At 36.6% G+C, this 16580-nt stretch overlaps 1 long non-coding RNA gene and 1 pseudogene across 2 annotated transcripts; both read left to right on the forward strand.

The window, feature by feature from the left end:
- The first annotated feature begins 3385 nt into the window (after positions 1-3385).
- Positions 3386-4828, forward strand: LOC143855016 (putative F-box protein At4g22030 pseudogene; annotated as a pseudogene).
- Positions 4829-6269: 1441 nt separating this feature from the next.
- LOC143855063 (uncharacterized) lies at positions 6270-8347 on the forward strand. 2 transcript variants are annotated; one of them, XR_013237676.1, is made up of 3 exons: positions 6270-6583; positions 7610-7960; positions 8046-8347. It is a non-coding gene; the product is annotated as an uncharacterized LOC143855063 (long non-coding RNA). The 2 variants fall into 2 exon arrangements; XR_013237677.1 differs by having other exon boundaries at positions 6274-6583; positions 7678-7960.
- Positions 8348-16580: the final 8233 nt, after the last annotated feature.

The following is a 16580-nucleotide window of genomic DNA, read 5'->3' on the forward strand; positions in this document are numbered from 1 at the left end:
TGTGGCCCCACCCTGTTTCTGTGCTCGAGCGTAGCAACTCTATCCTCATATATATATATATATATATAATAAAGAGGAAGTGCTGTTTACTGTACACGGCTGATCTGGCAGCCCTCCCTTTCCTCCCTCAAGTCTACTTGGCACCTAATTTCCCAAGTGGCAATCTTCTTTTTTTACCCAATTTTCGGATTTAAATTATCAAGTAATCTTTGATAAATTTTAAGTTTCCACTTAACTCCTACATAATTTCCTAATTACATGATTTTCTGTTCATGGCTTTCCATATTCCTCTCACATATAAACTGCCTTTTCGCATCCCACAGTCCACGTTTCCATTAAATTTGATACCTGATAGAAACCGCCATGTTAAATACATGGCAACACCCAAGATTTCCTCCCAAAAAAATGCAAAAAAAATTGCAGTACAAATCCTTTCCAGAGTCTCCTCTCTCTCTCTCTCTCTCAAAATCTCGCCCCCTACAAAAAACGTCTCTCTTTTATTCCCTCTTCATTTTGCTTTGCACTCCCAGCAGCCCAAATCACCACCCCATCTCTCTCTCGTCCAGTTTCCTTCTATTTTTCGTTTAATCGACTTTATTTGATTTTGATTATTTGATTGGTTTGTTGTGTTTTATCAATATATAAGAATCAGTTGGTGGTTTCTTCAAAGGGCTTTCATTTGTAATTATCTTGCATGGTTTTTTCAATTGACAGTGTGTTTCCCATCTTGCATGGTTTCAAACCGATTCCCATAATCTTTTCATTGGTGTTTTGATTCCACAACATGGGGCTTTTCATCATTTACAAGGCACGAAGCACTCGACCGTGGAAGCTAGGAGAGAAGTTAATGAAGGGCTCCCAAAGAATTTTATTTTTAGGCCTACAATTTAGTCTTCTTCGAGATTTTGGAAAACTCCTCAATCCATATATTTTACTTGCCAGTTTTATGGAGTCAACCCTTTAACGGCTTGCCAATCTAACCGTTTCTTTCCCTTCTGATGCGTATGGCAAAGATAAGAAATGGGTTGTTAGAAATAGAAGGTGATGGACAAGGTCATTCGATGTTGTAGTTTTACCCGCAAGACATTATTCTAAACCTAGGCTGCCAACTATTGTAGGTATGTGTAGATTTTTTTTCCATCGGGTTCCACCCATTTGTTCTGATTTAAGATTTATGTATTATCAATTAGTTTGGTCAATTTGTTTTAAGCTTAGGCCCTGTTGGATTGCAAGAACTTTTCTTATGGTAATTTTTTTCTTGGAAAAGTTTTTCCTTTACACAATGTAGATGAAAATGATAAGATTATGGTCAATTTAGACGGATGTCAGCGAAAATTGAATGTCAATCTATATGAAATTGAATAGGTTTGGTTCAAATAATTTTTTTACATATTTTTTACCTTCCCAAACTTTAAAAAAAAAACCCTACAATACAAACCAAATAGGGCCTTAAAGAATGTGAGTCAAAGATCGATGGGCGTTTTATGTTCACATGCTTTTGGTATATTGGTAGCTTATATGAAGAATTTTGAAGCTAAGCATACTTGACCCAGGCAATATGACTTAGGATGGATTTCGTCTTTCATTAGATTTTTTTTATGAAAAATTATTTGGCTTGGGGCTGTGTGTTTGGTAGGCTGTCAGAAAGGGTTCACGAGATACAGACCAATGAAGAAGGAAGGTGGTTGTTTGAATCTTTAGAGACACATGCATTCCCGAATAGAAATGTTGTAACCTAAAATGGTTTAATGGCTCATGTCCATTATTTCCTTTGTAATTTGAAATGGATTGTTGTAACTTAAAATGGTTTAATGGCTCATGTCCATTATTTCTTGAAAGTTACAAATTCTCCATTCATTACATGACAGTTATAAATTCTCTATTTATTTCCTGAAAGTTACAAATTCTCCATTTAATTTTTTGGTGAAAAGACATGTCCATTCGTTTTCTATATATAGCAAACGAATTTCTCGTCCAAGACACAATTTTTCTTCCTCAGAAAGAGTTGTTCTTTGAAAGAAAACTATCTTTTGATCATCCTTTTGATATCAAATCAAATTATCCAAGTGTTTTCTCTGAGTGTGTTGATCCAAGTAAATTTCGATTGCGCCCAAGTTTGATAGTGCTAATCAAGTCTGGTTGGAAGTGTTGTATCTTGAGAAGCATTGTTCATTATCTGCAAAGCACCATAGGCAGGAACAAATCGCTTTAAGGAGATTCGGTAAACCGTACCTCACTTCATTATTTGATTATCTCACTAACAATTTTTCCATACATTCCAATTCTATTATTGGTTTACAACAAATAGTGTGATTACAACAAGAAATAGCTTCTTCATACATTTTTGTTGTTTTTTTTACTAAGTTTGGTTTGATTTATTGTGCACAAAAGACTTCCAAGTTGATTAGCAGAGAAGAAGGACTAACTACATCATGCAATCTTAGGTATATGATTAAATTTCTTATTTTTCCTTTCTAATGTCCAAGGGCCGATGTGTTTATCCAAATAGGCCCTTTTAGTCTTATGTATCAACTCTTTGTATTTGCATTAACAAAAAATAGTTTTCTCTTAATTTATTCCTCTTTTTTGTTGAGTAAGGCTTTTTACATTACTTGAGTATTGTTCATAACTTGCTCTTTATGCTTCGGTCTCTCCAACAAGATGCTTCTTTGCATCTGATCCTTTGTCTCCCATCCACCACATCCTGTTTTGTTTTAGTCAACTTCCATTCTCTCATAAGCATTGTTCACTCATATGTTTGTTCTTTATTCTACTTTCATTCTCTCGCTGTTTCTTTTTTATCAAAAATGACTGTCACCCGTGCCCAGTGCATCCCACGGGTTGTCCCACTAGTTTTATAAAAGCACACACCGCGGGCTTACTTGTTGGAGGATCCAAATCATTCATTTGTTAGACCTCCACTGTAAATAAGTTGTGCCCCAAAAATCATCTCCATATAGGATGATCTAAACCTTTGATCTGCATATCATGTTTCTATATTGGGCTGTCCTACACGGGTTAGGATCATCCATGAGTTTGCCCCCTTGTCAAAACCATTCGTCTATTGGGCCCCAACGTAAGATGATCCTAACCCTCTGATTTTTATTTGTCGTCCTTTTAACAGATTGGGGGTTAGTATCATCCAAAAATAAAAGCAATGTTTTTTTGGAGAATAACCGATTTACGTTGGGGCCCAATAAATGTGGTTTGGAACATAAAAGAAGATGGGCCCTACTAACTTTAAAAAAAAATACGGTTAGCTAACATCATTCCTGAAACAAAAGCGTTGAGTTCAGGGAAGCTGCCTGTTGCCTACGGAACGATCAAGACTGTGTTTATAGAACGAGTCATTCATTGTAATCTTTAGCCGTTTGAAGTCAAAGCAGGAACTCTTGACCGTAAACCGATTCAAATTCTCAAAACCCGTCAAACTTTGAAAGCGTCCATTCCTTACCTTATATAAATAAGATGGCACCTCTACTCCAGTTCACACAAACCCAACAACACTTTCCAAATCCTAAGAGAGAAATTAACACACAAGAGAGCAATCCAAGGAGAAATGGCATCTCTACAAGCCTCTTCCACCCTTCTATATTCATCATCACCTTCCACCAGTGGCAGATTTTCAGCTAGCCTTCACCCACCAAAACTAAGAGGGAACACTCCTCTATCCCTTCCAAAATTACTAACCCAAAACATGGGGCAATTCAACCTGACTACAACCTATATCCCAACAGATACTATTTTAACAACGACGAGGACAAAGACTAGTCCTAGAGATGAGGATTCAATGGCCTCTGTGACCAAGCTTTACGCGATCGCCGAGGCAGTTGCAGACAGAGCTGAGATGCATACTATAATTGGAGAGCAAAGGAATAATTGGAACATCCTCCTTGTGAACTCTATCAATGCCATCACTCTCACTGCAGCCACCATGGCTGGACTCTCCTCAATCCCAATTGGAGTGCCCTTATTGGCATTCAAGCTCTCCTCCACTCTATTATATTCCGCGGCCACGGGCCTTCTGTTGGTGGTGAACAAAATCCAGCCCTCCCAACTCGCCGAAGAACAAAGGAGCGCCGCCCGTTTGTTTCGTCAGCTCCACACGCAGATCCACACAACCCTTGCCCTCAAGGCTCCAACTCATATAGATGTAAATGATGCACTGGAGAGAGTATTGGCACTTGAAAAGGCGTACCCACTTCCTTTGCTTCCAGGAATGCTTGAAAAGTTCCCCCAAAAGGTAGAGCCCACAGTATGGTGGCCTTCACACAAACGGCAACAAAAACAACAACAGAAAACTTTTGGGCAGATGGAAAGGAACGGTTGGAGTAAAGAACTGGAGGAGGAAATGAAGGGGATTCTCAGAGTACTGAAGAGAAAGGATATTGAGGAGTATGTGAAATTGGGCAAGTTGGTATTGAAAATAAATAGGATTTTAGCTGCCTTGGGTCCTATGCTTACTGGGGTTGCTGCAGTGGGGGCTGCTATGGTGGGATCACCTTCAGTGGGGCCATGGGCGGTGTTGGCCGGTGTTGCCGGTGGAGCCCTGGCTAGTGTTGTGAATACCTTGGAGCATGGTGGGCAGGTGGGTATGGTATTTGAGTTGTTTAGAAATTGTGCTGGATTTTATCACCTATTGGAAGAATCTATTGAGTCCAACTTGAATGAAAGTGAAGTGGATAGGAGAGATAATGGAGAATTGTTCGAGATGAAGGTGGCACTCCACTTGGGGAGGAGCCTCTCAGAGCTTAGGGATTTCGCGTCGTCTTCGTCTGAAGTTGAGGTCACCACATCGGAGTTCGCCGGAAAGCTCTTCTGATTTCCCAGAGGGGTCTCTTGTGTACAATATTGTATCATTTTCTTAAGAAGATGTAACTAACAATTTGTCGATACATTCAATTTGATAATATATTCCTTCATTCAAAATGAAATTATGTGTTTGCACATATATGACACCTAGTGTTCTAAGGATTGGACAATGGTCTTGTTCCTGCTATTGTGACAACTTTCTTTATTTAATCAAAGTCCAACCAGAAAAGGAAAAAAAAAAAAAAAGACTATTATGACATAGTCTTGTTCCTGCTATTGTGCACTTATATATATGAGAAAACGGTTCCTACACATATGTGTAGATAAGTTATCTACACACTAGCTTAAAATACAGTGGGGGCCACATTATTTGGGTGATCCAAACCATTCATTTTTAAGGCCCTCACATAGATAGGGTGTCCACAAAAAATCAGATCCATAGGATCATCCTAACCATTCGAACTGTGGAGGCAAAAAATGGACTAGTTTGTGAAGGTTTAAAGACATCCATTTTACCTTCACAAATCGTAGGGTTGGGATCATCCTATGGATCTGATTTTTTGTAGACACCCTATCTATGTGAGGGTCTTTAAAATGGATGGCTTGGATCACCCAAACAATGTGGGCCCCCACTGTAATTTAAGCTAGTGTGTAGAGAACTCTCTACACATGTGTAGGAACCGTTTTCTCTCTCTCTCTCTCTCTCTCTATATATATATATATATATATATATATATATATATATATATATATATATATATATATATATATATATATATATATATATATATATAAGCGGCCCTTTACATAAGCTTATATGAGGTGACTGCTAAAATCATTGTGGGCCCATATTTTTGGGGTGTACCGAACCAGTCATTTGATAGGCCCTGGCATAGATAGGGGGTGCCGAAAAAATCAGCTCCATAGGATCATCCCAACCCTTCGAACTGTGGAGGTGAAAGAGGGAAAATCGAAGGGTAACTGGGCAAATTTATACCCGCCCATTTCCCCCTCTTTCTCCTCCACAGTTCGAAGGGTTAGGATGATCGTATGGAGCTGATTTTTTGGGCACCCCCTATCTATGTCAGGGCCTATCAAATGACCGGTTCGGATCACCCCAAAAATGTGGGCCCACCATGTTTTTAGCAGTCACCTCATATAAGCTTATAAGATGGGCCGCTCACAATCACTTTCCCTATAATAATAATAATAATAATAATAATAATAAAGAGGAAGGGGGGTTTAATGTTCACTGCTGATGTGGCAGTCCTCCCCTTCCTCCCTTGAATCTATGTGGCATTTTTTCTGACTTGGATTTTTTCATGGCAAAAACTTTGGCCCAAAAGGCCTTTACAAACTGATTCGACAGCAATGATGCCGATTAGTTTCCAAAACGATTCAATTCCTTTCTTATTCCTAAAATCCCATTAAATCACCTTCCAAAAACGTTCACAAGTGTTTTTTCGGGGCTTAGTCGCAGCGGATTTACGCCAACTTGGGTTGATTTGAACAATACACCGACTCCCGTTAGTCGGGCGCGTCTATTTTTGAGGACTTTTAAATGGCCGATAGTGGAAAGCTGCGGACATATCGACATTTTGTTGCCGCGCGAACTTGAAGTCCTCGCGTATAAGAGAGAAAGCCTCGCCCAATGTTCACGTGAAAGAGGTGAAACTTGAAATCCGAGAGAAATTGCGCGTAACAACCCTAATCGCAAGAGCTGAAATCCGTCTACCTTCGTCTCTCCCGTCTACCTTCGTCTCTCCCCAAGGTATGATCTCTCTCTGCTCTCTACTCTCTGCTCTCTGCTCTCGTTCAGAAGTTCACCCAAACCCTCTTGCTAGTATTCATGAGCACCTCTTTCTGTGCATCCACAAAGATCGTTTTTCCCCTAGAAGTTCCGAAAATCTTTCCTTATGCATTTTTCACTTTTGGCTAGGATCTGCAAGATCCATGTTGCCTTCTTTTACAGAAAACAAGGTTTCACAAAAGAGGTGACTTTTTCATTTGTTGAAGGTATCTCTCAGGAAGAATCAGTGTGAAATTAGGGATCCTGGATACATCAATTTTGGGCCTTTGGTTTTCTGGTTTATAGTGATAATTAGGATTTCTTTGGATTTAAAGTTTTTCAGGATCTTGGTTCCTTTTCTACTAATTGTACAATTGGTGGTCAGGGTGGGGGTGGTGATGATGGGTTTTTCTACTGATTCTACTGATTGTACAGTCAGTGTGAAATCAGCCGCCAATTTGTTTTTATGCCTCTGTTGATGGTATGATGAACTTGGCTGTTTTCTTAGATTAGTGCCTTGTTTTGCCATCTTAAGCTGGAAAAGTTTCATGTTTGGATTAGGGTTTTGTGTTTAAGGTTGCTGGCTTCTAGTTCTTTTTAGTTGTGGAGAGCTTTATGTTTTTAGGATTGAGGGTTTTAGGGGATTGAGGTATTATCTGTTTGATGATCAAGGTGGGGGTGGTGATGATGGGTTTTTAGTTTTAATTTTACCTGTTTTATAGACTAGGCAATGTTCTAGTCTCTACACCACTATTTTTTTTGTAATTATTTATTTTAATAGCAAACAGCACAACTTGGAGCAATTCTGTTTTTTAATTACAAACATCTAATTTGAACCTTATAAATACTTGCTTACATATTCACTGTTTTAGCAAAAGGTTCATGATCAATATGAGGATTTGGTTTTTGAGGATTCCAATGATTTAAATAAGAAAGTAAAATGTTCTAGTGGCATCTAAACGATGGTGTAAGATTGTAGCTTAAACAGCTATTGTGCTTCTTTTGTAGGACTTGATATTCTTTCTTTCTTGATGTCTTGCCTGTTATGTGAGTGAGCCAAATGTTGTTGAGAACAGCTTATCGGATGATCCAAAAAATGGCCTTACACCATTGGAGGGAGCAATGATGTGCTTTGCACAACTACCTGGGAAAGGAATGCAGCAGTGATGAATTACCTCCGGATGAGTTAGAGCAAGAACCAATTGACGAGGAAGAACCAATTGATGAGGAAGATTATGATTTTGACGGGAGGCTGCAAACCCAAACTCAACAACTTGAAGTTGACATTGCAAAGCGAGATAATATAGCCATTAAGATGTGGGAAGACTCAATACGTCATACAACTGGTAATTAGAAATGGTATATTTTATTGTTTCTCTCATTTAAATTTCTTGCGGAATGGGATAAATTTTATTCGCTAACTTATTATTAATTCTTTTTATAGGATAAATTGAAGAGTTGGCAGTTTACATGGGATCTTGATGGGGTCTATGTGTAGATTTTCTTGGTTGGTCGATAGCGGTTTACATTGGATGTTGATGGCGGTTTACTTTGATGTATGGTGTTAATACTTAATACCCAATCTCTCTTGCTATCGCATTGGGTTTTATGCACATATGACTGTTTTTGTAGCTTTTATGGTAATCAGGTGTCCACTGACAACCTTTAATGAGTTGTTGAAACCATCTTTTCGATGGGTCTTCTACAATTTTAATTAAAGTGAAAACCCTCATAATTTTGTTGTTATTAGTTTCTTGACCTTTTGACTTTGAATTTAATATGTGCAAGCCTCCTGCTTGATAAAATGGGTGGTTGAAATATGCACTCTTTGAAAAAATAGCTTTATCATGGGTGTTTGATAGAATATATTCATATATTCATTTATTCATTCATAAATGGGTGGTAGAAATACGTTCAAGCCCCACCTTGGAATGATCCGACTGTCCATTTGATAAGTCTTGCTTTGGCCCTATCCAAAGTGAAATGACTACTTTAGCAGGACCCACAAATGCACAATATTACTTAGATAATTTAGAAGGGCCCACAATCCATGAGATCATAGTAAAAGTTGATTTTTTTTTAATAGTAGTAAAAGTTGATTATTAAAACTCTAGGACTTCATATTCATGTATTTGTTGATGACTAACTGGTGATTTGAATGTCCGCATGACTCTAAAAAGTTCCTGCCGGAGTCCCCAAAGTCACAAGTGTCCGCACATTAAAGTCCAAGTCCCCAAAGAGTCATGGACAATATAGAGAAGTCCGCGCATTAGTGTCCGCACATTAAAATCCGGCGCGACTAACCCAAAGTATCCTTTAAATATGTCCTTTATAATTAAATGTTACCATATATGACGGGATATGTGCTTACCATTTAAGAGGAAGGGGGGTTTACTGTTCACTGCTTACGTGGCAGCCCTCCCTTTCTCCCTTAGATCTACGTGGCATTGAGAATTAATAAATTTAAAAAACAAAACATTTCTACTTATAACTCTTGGAATTCCCAGCACGATTAAAACTCTTCACTATTTAATGTTATTCCGTTACATGCCTATCTATCATATATTTAACGGTTCCCATGGCAGCCAATTTTCTATGTGGCAATCTTCTTCGTTTTCTTTTTTATATTTTTCGAGGCGTTTCACCTACCAAGAGCATATCTTCAAATCGTTTCCAAATAATTTCTGATCCATATAACGTTTCTGTATTGTAGATCTTGGCTGTTCTAATATATGATTTTATATTTAACCTACAAAATGTTCATCAGCATAAATTTGATTCACGTTCTACTTAAATTTCCAGTTGGAAGCAAAATTATTCCTTCTTTGGTACTGATTCTCATTGTGAATTAATTCATGCTTCCCTCCTGCGAATATATGCCCACGACGTGTTTGATGAAATGTGGAGCTAGGGGTGTTCTCTGTTTTCATCTTTGACATTTATGAATTTGCTAAGAATTATGTTGATTTGCATTCATGTGTGATGTCCATCGATCTGTTAGTTATAAAACTCTTCGTTCTTCAATTTCTATGTTAGCTGTATTTAACTATGTGTTGTTTTATTTCTCTTTTGTTTAATAAAAGCCTCGAGAACAAACACAGAGCTGATTCAAATAGTGCAATTTTATACAAGAAACACTACTTTTGTGAGAGGACATCTCACAGGAGAATTTGAGAAGAGTAAGGACTACGATTTGTTAAAAAGTCATTTTGAATCAATTTAGGCCGACAATAATGTACTCAAAGCCCAAACCAAGAAACTCCAACCGCAGGTACATTTAAAATTTGGCATGCTGACTTTCTGGTCACCTTGATTGGCAATATGTTAACCACTTTAATTTTATGTACACAATGTCCAAGATTATTATCACTTTTTGTTATGATGCATTGTGTCCTTTTGATTATTATATAGATACATCCTAACCACAATTCTTGATTATTATTTTCTTCCGTTAGGATTTATTGCTCCTTAGAATCTATCATTTTCTTTAGTTCTCTTAGGTTGCACTAAATTTAAGTTTGGTTTTTCTTTTTCTTTTTTAAACGGCTTCATTGTATTTCTTTAATCATTTTTTTCTTCCTCACCCTTTAATCGCACGGGTTGCCTTACTAGTATATATAAATAGCAGAAGAGAAAATGAGAGAATTATTTGAATTTCTCCCAAAATTCTATGAGAATTACACATCACTGTTTTTTACTTTTTTTAAAAGGCACTCATTCAGCCCACATATTTTCAATCCTACCCCCTCCTTTATGCTTTTTAACAAAGGCACCCATTAAAGCCACATAATTTCAATCCTACCCCCCTCCTTTATGCTTTTTTAATTATGGAAACCTCTATAGATTGGAGGGCTAGGATCAGCCTATGGAAATGATTTTATGGGCACAACCTATTGATGTTGCGTTACATCACATGGACGGTTTGGATTAACCTATGATGTAGTCCATACAGTTCTTTGTCGGCCCGTGCATCGCATGGGATCTTTTACTAGTGTGTGTGTGTGTGTCTATATATATATATATATATATATATATATATATATATATATATAAGGAAAAGGAGTGTGCGGTCGACCGCATATAGGATTATATGCGGTCGAGGGCCCAAACACATGGGTCCCACATTTTTTGTGGTGATCAAAACCATTCATTTGCAAGGCCCCATCATAGATAGGGTGTGTACAAAAAATCAGCTCCATTAGATCATCCTAACCCCTCCAAAAGTGGAGGGAAAAAATGGGCAGATTTGTGGCAAACGATGTCTGTCCATTTTGCCCTCCACTTTTGGATGGGTTAGGATGATCCTATGGAGCTGATTTTCTGTACACACCCTATCTATGTAAGGGCCTTGGAAATAAATGCTTTGGATCATCCTAACAATGTGGACCCACACGAGTTTTGGGCCCTCGACCGCATCTAAGCTTGGTACGGTCGAGCACACACTCCTATTCCTCATATATATATATATATGAGGAATAAGATTGTGTGGTCAACCGCATATAAGGTAATATGCGGTCGAGGGCCCAAACACATGGGTCCCACATTTTTTGTGGTGATCAAAACCATTCATTTGCAAGGCCCCATCATAGATAAGGTGTGTTAAAAAAATCAGCTTCATTGGATCATCCTAACCCATCCAAAAGTGGAGGGAAAAAATGGGCAGATTTGTGGCAAACGGTGTCTATCCATTTTGCCCTCCACTTTTGGATGGGTTAGGATGATCCTATGGAGTTGGTTTTTTGTACACACCCTATCTATGTAAGGGCCTTGCAAATAAATGCTTTGGATCATCCTAACAATGTGGGCCCACATGAATTTTGGGCCCTCGACCGCACTTAAGCTTGGTGCGGTCGAGCGCACAATCTTATTCCTCATATATATATATATATATATATATATATATATATATATATATATATATATATATATATATAATCATAACCCTAATAAATCATGATAATTAGAGGATGGTAGTCGTGTTTGGGTCGGGTTGCCCAAGGCGTCAACCCTAACCCAACTTGAAATAAAATTGGGTTGGCTTTTCCAAACCCAACCCCAGCCACAATCGGGTTGAATCTATCGGGTTCGGGTTATTAAAATATATTTCTGCTGTTGTAATTCCTATAAAGTATAAATATAAGACATTAGCTATAATGAAATTTACATCTACATCCAGCAAATTTATATAAGCTATTAAATAGCCACAAAGTAATTAGGTTGCATTTTTAACTTATTTAATAGGAGATTTTATATGATAGGCACCCGCTTTTGATAAGTGGATGTTTGGTATGGATGACAGTGTAAAAAAGGTCTACTGATCAAAGGGTTAGGATCATCCTCAGGGTCCAATTTTTAGGACATTGCCTATCAATGATGGGAACCAACAAATGAGTGGTTAAGATATCAGTTGGTAAACAGGAATAAAAAAATTGCAGGAATAGTCTAGATCATACATTCATTTGAGTCGTGCTGTGCCTTGATGTTATTGCCTACCCATGCCTCTCTTTGATTAATGCAATTTTAAGGCACATCTTGGTCATGGGGCCTATAATATGAATGGTCTAGATTATCGTGTCATGTAGGGTGCTCCAAATCACATGGAATAGTGCAAGTTGTCCACAGTCACCATCAATTTTTAGCACGGGAAGCAGTGATGTGTCTTTACATATATACCATTGTCATATCATGCAAAACTCCCATGACTTTTTTGTATGATATGAAATCAAATATGATTAGACAACTTAAGATGCTTGAATAAATTTCTCAAGACAATCATAGAGGCCTAGGGCCACTTTGGGTACCTCTAAATGTTATTTCCAAACCGTGCATGCAACGGTTGGTCCCACTAGTATTATCATAAATTGAAGGGTTCACTATGTAAATGGATCAATATGGAAATTAAGTATTATTTTGATCTTCAATTGTAGTATAATGCCATTTTTTTTAATGTTATTATTTTTTTGAGGTTTGAATCAAAGTGAATTGGGGATAGATGTTGAATCGTAATTTTCTCTTTTTTGATGTTTTTGTAAGAAAGAGAAAAAAAGCCAACTCTAAAACATAATAACATGTTATTCCAAAATCAAGCCAACTCTAAAACATAATTTTCTCTTTTTTGATGTTTTTCTTCTTTGAGCTGCATTCAAATGCACGTATATGTGTTCGCTGGGATTCTCCAAATTCTTAAGTTTCACAACATTTGTACGGGTGTTTTTGAGAATAGGGAAACTTTTCTTGTAAGTAACCATCCATTTGTTGCCAAATGGATTAGTGGTGTACCCTCAACGAACACTAGAGACATGTTTGTTTTAGATCAGTTGGCCTGATTTTGGAATCATCAAAGCAACAAGACACTGAATTTCCTATTATTGGTTGTATGTAGTGTTTCTTTTATGGGCTTCAGCTTTAACTCACAATGGCACTGCCAATAAAATCTCCTCCCAGAATTTTAAAATGATAAAACGATTTGGATCTCTAATAATGGTGAGTGTAACACCCGGCCATACCAAGGGTCGGAAAAATTAATAAATTTTTATTAAATATTGGTCATAGATCCTTTAATAAAAGATCAATGGTCTAGATTGTGATTTGTGGCCTTTCGGACCGTTGGATAGATTATTGGATCCCTCGGATCGTCGATCAAGCTGGAATGGATGACATATCAGATCACTTGAGTATCGATCCCCCTTGATCTTCAAGAGATTAAGAAATTTCAGAAAATCGACGGCTCATGGTGTATTCCTGTCATTTTATTTATAGCTTGATTTTAGGGCATCAAATCTTGTCCATTTGACTTTTATGGTCTCGTTGGATGGGTTTATCAATTATCTATCCAACAGGCCCAAGATTTCGCAATTTGGACACAATTTGGCGAAATTATTGGCCTTTTTCCATTAAAGTGAGGCCTTATAACGGGATTTGCCCTATTAGGCCATATTATGTTTAAAAAATTTCACATATTAATTTCCTTTTTGTAATTACTTTATTTAATACGGATAGAATTAAAGAAACATATATAAAAAAGGACATTTACCATTCCTTTTAGGATTAAAATAGGAATCATACATTAAATAAAAGAAAAAAAGAAAAGTTGAACACAATCTCTTCTCCCTACTCATGCACGCACTGTGAGCACGTGAAACTGAGAGAGACCGAGAAAGAGAAAAAAAGAGAAGAAAAGAGGAGAAAAAGAAAGGAAAATAAGAGGAAGATCAAGGACTTTTCTCCGATCCGATTTTTTGTCTTCGAGTAAGTGCCCAGGAATCATATTTTTCGTAATTTCTTGTTTAAATTTAAAGTTTTTGCTTTTGTTGATATTGTTTCAACTTGATTAGGGTTTCTAACAATGTGTTATTGATTTCTTTACTTTCTTTTGAATCAAGACACTTATTTAAAATTTTCATTTTAAGATTTTATGTCTCAAAAATATATGTATTGTATTTTCCTAATGAAAACCCTAATTGGAGTAACCTAGAGTATAGTATGAATGATTTTTTAGGCTTAAACCCATGCATGTGATTTTATAGGGGATTTGTCACTATTTTCCTTAAAAATCAGAACTTAAAAGTGACTGTTTTTTCTAGATTTCATCGAGTACTTGTCATGTAAATCATATAAGATATCTTTCATGAAAGATATGATACCTAGGCGTGTTATATATGGTTTTTATGGTTGTTTTTCAACAAAATCAGCACCAAAACAGTGTCATTAAGAGTTGTTTTGTTTGATTTTCTTATTTTTGTATTATATAATTGGCATGTTTGTTTTTCATTGTTGTATATGATTTATACATGAGATTTTAAATTTGGTAGGGCTGATTTCTAGAAAAAATCAGCAAGTTATACTGTTTTTAAGGGTTGTTTTGTGATAAGTTCTTTACATACGTAACTTACAAGTTATAAGTATTTTCGTATGAGGGATAAAGATCATGTATATGATATTTAAAGCTTTTCAGAGGCTGATTTCAAATAAATTCAGCAAGTTCTATTGATCTTAAAGATTGTTTTGTATGGCTATTTTATAAAATTATTATATAGGGTATAGATTATCTTTCAAAGAGGTTATGTTCTCTCTCTCTCTCTCTCTCTCTCTCTATATATATATATATATATATATATATATATATATATATATATATATATATATATATATATATATATATATATATATATATATAGAGAGAGAGAGAGAGAGAGAGAGAGAGAACGGTTTCTACAAACAAGTGTAGATAAGTTATCTACACACTAGCTTAAAATACAGTGGATGCCCACATTGTTTGGGTGATCCAAACCATTCATTTGATTGCCCTCACATAGATAGGGTGTCCACAAAAAATAAGCTCCATAGGATCATCCTAGCCCTTCGAACCGTGGAGGCAAAAAATGGCCAGATTTGTGAAGGGTTATACACGTCCATTTTACCTCCACGAATCGTAGGGTTGGGATGATCCTATGGAGCTGATTTTTTATGGACACCCTATCTATGTGAGGGCCAATCAAATGAATGCTTTGCATCACCCAAACAATGTGGGCCCCCACTGTATTTTAAGCCAATTGAGTATATAACTTATCTACACGATCGTGTAGGAACACTTCTCTCTCTCTCTCTCTCTCTCTCTATATATATATATATATATATATATATATATATATATATATATATACACACACACACACACACACACACACACATATATATATATATATATATATATATATATATATATATATATATATATATATATATATATATGAGGAAAGTGTTCCTATGCTATAGCTTAGATAAGCTTATCTAAGCTATAGCTCAAAAAACACATGTGGCCCCACATTTTTTGGGGGATTCAAAGCATTCATTTGGAAGGCCCTTCCATGGATAGGTTGTGTACTAAAAATCAGCCCTATAGGATCATCCTAACACAATCAAAGGTGGAGTGGAAAATGTTTCTGCCCATATTATATATATATATATATATATATATATATATAGAGAGAGAGAGAGAGAGAGAGAGAGAGAGAAGTGTTGGTGCGCTTAAGCACACCATTTTTTGGTGCGCTTAAGTGGTTATAATGCCTCCCATTAGTTCGCTTAACTGGGACCCAAACATTTAAACGAATGTGAGGCGTTATAACCACTTAAGCGCACCAACATATTCCTTACACACACACACACACACACACATATATATATATATATAGGTTCCTACACATATGTGTAGATAAGCTATCTACACACTACCTACACATAGTTAAACATCATTGTATCTCTTAATTCTAGTGCTTGATTTTGTTTGTTTTGGAACATTCATAAACGCCGTTATAAATCATTACACTGACGGTTTATGCAAAATGCGGTAAAGTCTTTTAGGGAAGCTGGAATTAGCAATGTTCCCTTAAACCGCCAGTGTAAGTTTCATTGTCGGTTTGCCTTATGTACAGTCCTTTTTCTTGTAGTGCAAAGTAATCATTAATAGAGCACACCACTGATAGCAATGAGAAAACTTGCCAGAGCAGTTAATTAGGGAATTATGATTGATCACAACATACTTGATAATGTTATCGTGGAAGGGGATTCTCTTAATGTTATAACTCTCCCACATACTTTCCGGTTTAGGCATTGGATTGAGGAGATAATGGATCGATGGAGGGTTCCTCCATTTCTTTTCATCACGAAAGCAGATCGACGAATATGGATACCAATCGTCTAGTGAGAGAGGGAGTGTCTTCGGTGGCTTTGGCAATGTTTGATTTCCTTTCCTCTTGATGGAATTTTGTTTTGTAATCATATTCCCATCGCTATATCACTTGGTTCTTTCATCTAATATAATTCTTTAACTTAAAAAACACTAGCCCAATAAGAGTTGCACCATATAATGATGAAATAACACAATTCTTTAACTTAAAAAAAAAACTAGCCTAATAAGAGTTGCACAAAGAAGAAGAAAGAGAAGAAAAATAAATAAGAATAAATGATTTTAAGGATC

Source organism: Tasmannia lanceolata, unplaced genomic scaffold, assembly GCF_043159265.1.
Source record: "Tasmannia lanceolata isolate RefF3 unplaced genomic scaffold, GAP_Taslan_0.1 ptg000020l, whole genome shotgun sequence".
NCBI lineage: Eukaryota > Viridiplantae > Streptophyta > Magnoliopsida > Canellales > Winteraceae > Tasmannia > Tasmannia lanceolata.